This window comes from Chroicocephalus ridibundus, chromosome 9 (assembly GCF_963924245.1).
Source record: "Chroicocephalus ridibundus chromosome 9, bChrRid1.1, whole genome shotgun sequence".
Lineage (NCBI taxonomy): Eukaryota > Metazoa > Chordata > Aves > Charadriiformes > Laridae > Chroicocephalus > Chroicocephalus ridibundus.
In genome coordinates, this window is record NC_086292.1 from 23,854,659 (window position 1) to 23,861,686 (window position 7,028).

General features: G+C 45.2%; 1 long non-coding RNA gene across 1 annotated transcript; it reads right to left on the minus strand.

Moving 5' to 3' along the window:
* Window positions 1-1,704: 1,704 nt before the first annotated feature.
* Window positions 1,705-4,517, minus strand: LOC134520663 (uncharacterized). The gene is made up of 3 exons (XR_010072491.1): window positions 4,071-4,517; window positions 3,853-3,974; window positions 1,705-1,740 (listed from the first exon to the last, which is right to left on the minus strand). It is a non-coding gene; the product is annotated as an uncharacterized LOC134520663 (long non-coding RNA).
* Between the last annotated feature and the right edge of the window lie 2,511 nt (window positions 4,518-7,028).

Sequence of the window (7,028 nt, forward strand, 5' to 3'; positions counted from 1 at the left end):
TTCCTGTCCCTGTCACACTGGGATGAGTATTTCCACTCTGTTCCCCTCCGAACAGTTTTTTGCTGGAGGACAGACAGCTCCACTGCAGATGATCATCCTCAAGTGGGTGTGTGGTTTCCAAGCAATAACTTGGTTTTTCCTAAGAACCTATGCAGGGACACAAACTCTCCATCCCTGGAGGCGATAATTTTATATACTTATGTAGCAGGCCATGAAATAATGCTTTTGCTCTTGCTCGCCTGTGACCAGCAAGGCACAAGACCCTCTTACAGGGAAAATTTTTCAGTAACCCCACAAATAAGGCTGGCAAACTCCTTTCTTGCAGAAGACGGCACAGTCTCCAGAAGTGAGGTAGGGGAAGTCAGAGGGCTCTTGTAGATTGATCGTGGTTCTGTGGGTCCAGAAAGCTCAGCTGTGGATCACAAGATGGCCCGACCAGCCACGAGGACTGCCTGCGTTAATGTGCATGTAAAAAATGCAGCCCAACCAAGATGCACTGGCCACTTGTAAGCTCACAATGCTCTTTGGAGAGAAGTGGGAGAAACCTACAGGGCTGAGATGCCTGCGAGATTCCCCATACCGCTGCGGCAGCTCCCACCCGGCACAGCCCAGGACAGTTCAGCACAGACTGCACGGACCGGCCATGGTAACAATCATAGAAGCATAGTGTTGGGTTGGAAAGGACCTCTAAAGGCCATCTAGTCCAACCCCCCTGCAGTCAGCAGGGACATCTTCAACTAGATCAGGTTGCTCAGAGCCTCATCCAGCCTGGCCTTGAATGTCTCCAGGGATGGGGCCTCCACCACCTCTCTGGCCAACCTGGGCCAGTGTCTCACCACCCTCATTGCAAAGAACTTCTTCATAATGTCTCATCTCAACCCACCCTGCTCTAGTTTAAAACCATTGCCCCTCGTCCTATCGCTACATGCCCTCGACAACAGCCCCTCCCCAGCTTTCCTGTAGGCCCCCTTCAGGGACTGGAAGGGGCTCGAAGGTCTCCCCGGAGCCTTCTCCAGGCTGAACCCCCCCAACTCTCTCAGCCTGTCCTCACAGCAGAGGGGCTCCAGCCCTCAGATCATCTTCGTGGCCTCCTCTGGCCTCGCTCCAACAGGTCCATGTCCTTCTTGTGCTGAGGGCTCCAGAGCTGGACACAGTACTCCAGTGGACAAGTGTACAGTACCAGTGTCAGCAGGGCTGAGGAGCAGCGTGTGCGCAGAGCCCAGAACCAGCCCTGCTCCCCAGAGTGCTGGCATCTCGCTTGATCTGCAGACCAGAGGCACGGGAGCTTTTGACAGTTGTGATAAAAGGCTCAGAGCATATCTTGCAAGACATCTTCATGAGAAATATCTACAAGAATCAAATGTCCCTTAAAAAAAACAGAAACAAGATCCAGATTACTTTTCCCACTGCATGTTAATGTGGAAACTGGAGGCATCCTTGCTTTGGGTTTCATGAGGTGGCTCCATCATAAGAAGATATAAAAGACTTTCCCATTTTTGAGATTCTTCCTAGAGGAAGACCATGAGCGTGCTCCAATTCCAGAGATGGAAACTGTTATCTGCCTACAAGGAAGTGGAGAACACAAGAACGGTCACTTTGGGCCTGACCAAAAGTGCCTGGAGCCTGGTGCTGCCGGGAAGAGAGCACAGTGCAGCGCAAGCAGCTGGGGGGCTGCAGGTACATCTCCCTCCTTCCAGCGTACGGGCAGTAAGGGACTGCCTGAAGCCGATGGGATCAGCCCTGCAAAGGAACAGAACAGAGAGTTTGCCATTTAAATGTTTTCTGAAGGAAAACATCTGAAATCGGACACAGTGATAGCTTCCTTTCATCTTTGGGGAGCGCTACTACAGAAAAGTGAAGTGCTTCGGTGTAGGCTGGGCACACTTCTGCGCACAGGTAGACACACGCATCCGTTTCTATCTAAGCTGTCTACACACAGCACCCTGCATTAACAAGCCCCCATTTTGCCTCTGTAGTGCAATAACACTAACAATAAAGAAGGTAGTTTGAATATTTGACTTCATTAAGTAAACTATGCTGATCCTTTAAGCAAGCTGTTGGTTATCTTGATCATCAGAAACACTCCGAATCCTCTATGTTTAAATGTATCTGTCTTCAGTTTGGTATAGATACACCGTCACTGGCAGATAACATTGTCACACAAGATAATAGGCTCCTGCTGCTCGATAAACACTTCGAGGAAGATGCACGTTTGAATTTTTATTCTGCTGGCTTTAATGAGATGCCATCAGCTCAGGTTTGGCCCTGTTTTTAGATGTCATTAAGAGGAACTCTATACAATGATATCAACAATAAAAATGTTCCAAATAATTTTTAGAATAATTCCTACTGGAAATAGGATTTTCTTGCAAGCATACATTCCTTTGCAGACTTCATGCAGCATTGCCTTGGCAGATAAGGACCCACACGCAGCCGGGATGGCACTGAGGGATCTCGCCGAGTGATCCAGGACTTGGCCACCTCGGGGGGGGGGGCAGGTGCCCCCCACAGGCAGGGATGCAGCTGTGGTGTCCACGTATGACACAGTGCTGGCGTGGTGATATTTGGCATGGACATAGCGTGCAGATCTGGCCACCCAGCCACCCGGGCAGGAGAGGTTTGGGCCTGCTGAGGGTCCCCATTTACAACCGCTTGAGCTCCTTCATGCTCCAGCGCACAGGACACCCTCCGCTGCTCCCGGCAGCGGCTGCTCCCACCAGCAACGAAAGGCTAAAACCAGCTGGGTTCACTGTTTCCACTCTCTTTGTCTGGCTCATATGCTGCTGAATTCCAGTGTGCCCAGCTCCACGTCCCTTTCTTGGTGACCTCTGAGGATTTTAAGATGTCCAAAACTAATTCTCTCCTTCATATTTCCACAGGGATAACTTGGAGGAATAATAATTTGGCCATATATATATATTTATAGCCTATCATATTATGCTCTAAACAACTGCCTCTGGGTACAAGAAACCACATTAAAATGTATGCAAACTAAGTTAACAAATGTCAGTTGAGGTCCCAAAGACAAACTGTGCCTCTCAGCCCCCAGGCTAGAAAACTGAATTAACAGATGTTCTTCGCACTGTGCCCTGAAGGTTAAACTTAACCTTTGTTAGACAAACAAGGGTCACAGATATTCTTTTCTAAATAAGAAGAGTTGATGGCATATATAATCAAGGCTTATACCATTTGACATATTTTAGGTTAAGGATTTTAGCAGAGGAAGAGAACTTATAATATCTCTAGGAGAGGAGAAGCAGACAGATGGTACACAATAAATCAATAAATCTAGAGGTCAGAGGCATCCCCTGAGAGACACCATCACACTCTGTCCGTACCTACTTTCTTTGCAGCTCAGGGTCCGCGCCAGTCGGGGGCTGATCTCAAAGTCCCCTTGGAGGAACGGCCCCCCTCGTGGAAGGTTCCAGGTTGACTCAGAGCAAGTCCCACGTTTCACTCTTTCACATCCCAGTGAGTCAGGGTTTGCGATCTGCATGTCTGAAATTTCGCCAGCGATAAACCTTGACAGTGGTACTCTTATCCACAAGAAGCATTTCAAAAGCCAGACCCATGCCTGTGTTGCAAATACCCTAGCTCAAGTGCTGGGTTTAGCCCACTGATTAAAATCCATCTCTAAAGCCTGGCAGTTTCAGACAATCCCTACCTAAGTACCCAATCTATTTTATACGCGCGTCTCCAAAGTCAACATGTGTTAGCAGGATCCCACCGAACACAGATAACAACGAAGACATGAGGTAAGAATGTTAGAATGTTTCCAAAGACTATTTTCCTGATTAGCTCAGTAGGATGTTTACCCGGAAAGGTATGTCTGGCCAGGGCTTGGCTACTTACTCGCGGCATCTGTGTCTCCCCTGAGCAGCACGGATTGGCTTGCACCATGAGAACAGGATTCACAGAAGGTCACATCCACCATCAGTGAGATGGTGCCTCTGTGGGCTCCGAAACCTCCACACCTTTGAGAAGGGAAAAAACATCACAACCACAAGCTCAGTTCCACCTAGAAAACACTAATTTATATAAAAACATGGTCATGTGCAGCTGCTACTCACATTTACATAGCTTGCATAGCAGTCATCATCTCCGAGCTCCTCTCAGTGCTTCTCCACACACAAGAGAACTGTTAAAGTAACAGATATGGAAAAAAGAAGCGAAGCGCTATGGTACTGGTGTTGCCTCTTGCCGATGGAGGAAAGGTTTACAGTCTAATACTCACAAAGAGCCTTAAAGAAAAATTCCAGAATGACCTATAGGAAAAACTGTGCAACACTTTCTCATGAACATACAACCTGAAGAGAAAGATGGGGAGAATCCTAGCCGCCATGCTGTTTTTTCCCCTGGAAACAGGAGGGAGAAATATACTGAAAGACCATTTGCTTCCTCACAGGTTGGCCAGTACCGTTTCCACTTTTTCTTGTCTCTTTTTGGGCTTTGCAATATGAAATCAAGGCACATGTTCCTCCTGCTTTTTTGGCTGCGTATCTGCATTGCTTCATATTTCTCTGGGCTGTGCTTCCTTTTCCTGCCTCTTCTTCTATTCTGCTCTAACCAATACTGCATGTCTCTATCTGTGAATATTTTTTTTTTTTTTATCATCTGAAAAATTCTAACCCAGGCACATCCCCATCTTTCCAGCTCAGCAATAAATAACGTGAATACGAGCAGTCCATGTTCTAGCTGTAAAGTGCTGTGTTGTGGTAGGGGCTGCCTCCCACACTAGATCGCTTTAATTTACCCATTTTATGTCTCTTTACATAACTAAGAGAATTCTTTCTCTACCTGGGCCACGCTTGCTGACCTTGGGCATTTTATTTTTATTTTTTACAGGATGCTTCAAATTCTGCTGAATTAGTTCCAAATTTTCTCAAGGTCTACCAAAAGACATTCTTTCACTCTGTATTTGGCAAAGTGAGAGAGGCTGCTTTAGTCTGCCTACCTGAGTGCTCTGAAGGTGAGATATGAGAACCCCTGGAAAACAAAAGCGAGTTGTCCAGCTTGGCACAGCCACGATGGAGCAGCAGGTCCATCCTAGTCTAAAGGATGATGTTTAGGACATACTTCTAGGAGCAGGGGGACAGTGAAGATTTAAGACTATATGGGATTTGTTTTCAATGAGAACCAGAATAAAATACATACCCCGCTGCTGGTCACCATGAGGGACCCTGTGGCCAGAGGCTGTCCAACCCTACGAGAGCAAGGGTTGCGGAGCTGGGAGAGCCATTAGGAGAGTTACGTTCCTGGCTGCTTTGCTAAGATGAGTTACACATCAGCAACTGATCCAGAATGACTCTCGAGGACCACTCTGTTATCCAACAGAGGCCAATCAAGAGGGTTCTTTAATTTTTTTGCCATGTTGTTTCAAGAATAATGGATCCAGGTGCCTCGTAAACTGTCTGTGATAAGATACTTTGTATTAGGAAAGTACAGAACTATGATTGTTGATTATTGAATTAAATTTCAGGCTAAGTTTGCTGTAATTTGATTTACTGACGTGTTCTGAGTGAATCACAAACATTTTGAAATAAGAGGCTAGTACGACAACTGTGCACAACGATACAGAAAATAAAGGCCTTTTCCATGCCAACTGGTAATAAATCCACAATTTAAATAAAGACATGAATTATTTATGGCACTTCTGTAGCACAAAGATGCTGATGCAGACACTATCATAGCAGGGAACATAAAAGCAGAAACTAAATATGTGAGTTAACTGCCAGTAATTCTGCAACATGTCTAAAGAAATAGTACCTTGTTTACTACAGCGGGCTGTTCCCCAACACAGAGTGGACGTGAGTTTTTCTATATTACATTCATGCAATCGACTAGACTACATTAATATCCTCATACTAAATATTTCCATCCTAAAGCTCGATCTTTGTTAATGTTATTACACAGAGAAAGTATCAGTTGAAAACATCCAGACAGATTTTTCCCATTTCCATCATAAGCTTCACAACAGTTTTAGTGCCTTCCACCAAAAAGTCAGCGTTTTGCAAGATTTAAAAAAAAATAAATCAATTGAAAACAATGCAAAACCACACTTTCATAGGCATTTTCCATGGGAACAAAGTCTTCTATGGTGGGGGCAATTATTCCTTTTAAAGCACAGCTTCCACTGTTCTATTGCAAGTTGCAATGAAATAGGGACTGAACTCATCATCTCATCATTTAAACATCTGTAAATAGTCTAAATACAGGACATTAGATCTGGATCAGAAATCTCAGCAAAAACATTCATTGGTATTTTGTGCAAATTAAAGCCTGCTCCATTTTGTAGATGACAGCATCAGAACTCTCTGCTCCTCACAAATGATCTGGAACAGTAGGTACTTCTGCTTTGGCAGAAATATCTGCTGTTGGCATTTTGGCTGCCTTGAGTGAAAGTCGAGGGACCATGGCTGATGCAAGGTGTAGTTAAATATTGGTTAAAACTAGGCCTTGGTAGATTCAAAACAGAATCCATGGGAAAACACTACCCTGCTTCAGAGACCCACTGCCATGCTTGTACTATTTCAATTATAAGCTGCCCTGCAGCTATTAATAAAAGAAATAAAACTGTAACCTAGAGATGTTGCACTTGCTGCATCTGTAGCATTAATGATGGTCTCATCCCACCTGTAACAGGGCACAACTTCAATAATACCTTTTTAAAGCACAACTGGACTCTCTACTTTTAAGCGAGGGAATGGGTCCCCTGGTGCTCACAGGAAGGCAGAGCTGCCGCGCAGGAGCATGGCAGCTGAACATAATTTCCAGAGGAGCTCTTAATTGACTGCACTTGTGGAAGATGCATCAAAATGTCCCAAAATGAGCTCGTTGTTGCTTTTTTAATTTGCTGACAGTTTGCCCCCAGGTAAACCTCTAGCACACTAATAGTTTTTCTTGGCCAACATAACCAATATAGATTTAGTATCCTTCTTTGCTAAATAAGAGGCGCATTTACAATAGCTTCTGGCTAGAAAATTAACCAAGTGAACTCTTCAATTTGTCTGTCCCTGTCTGTCTCCCTC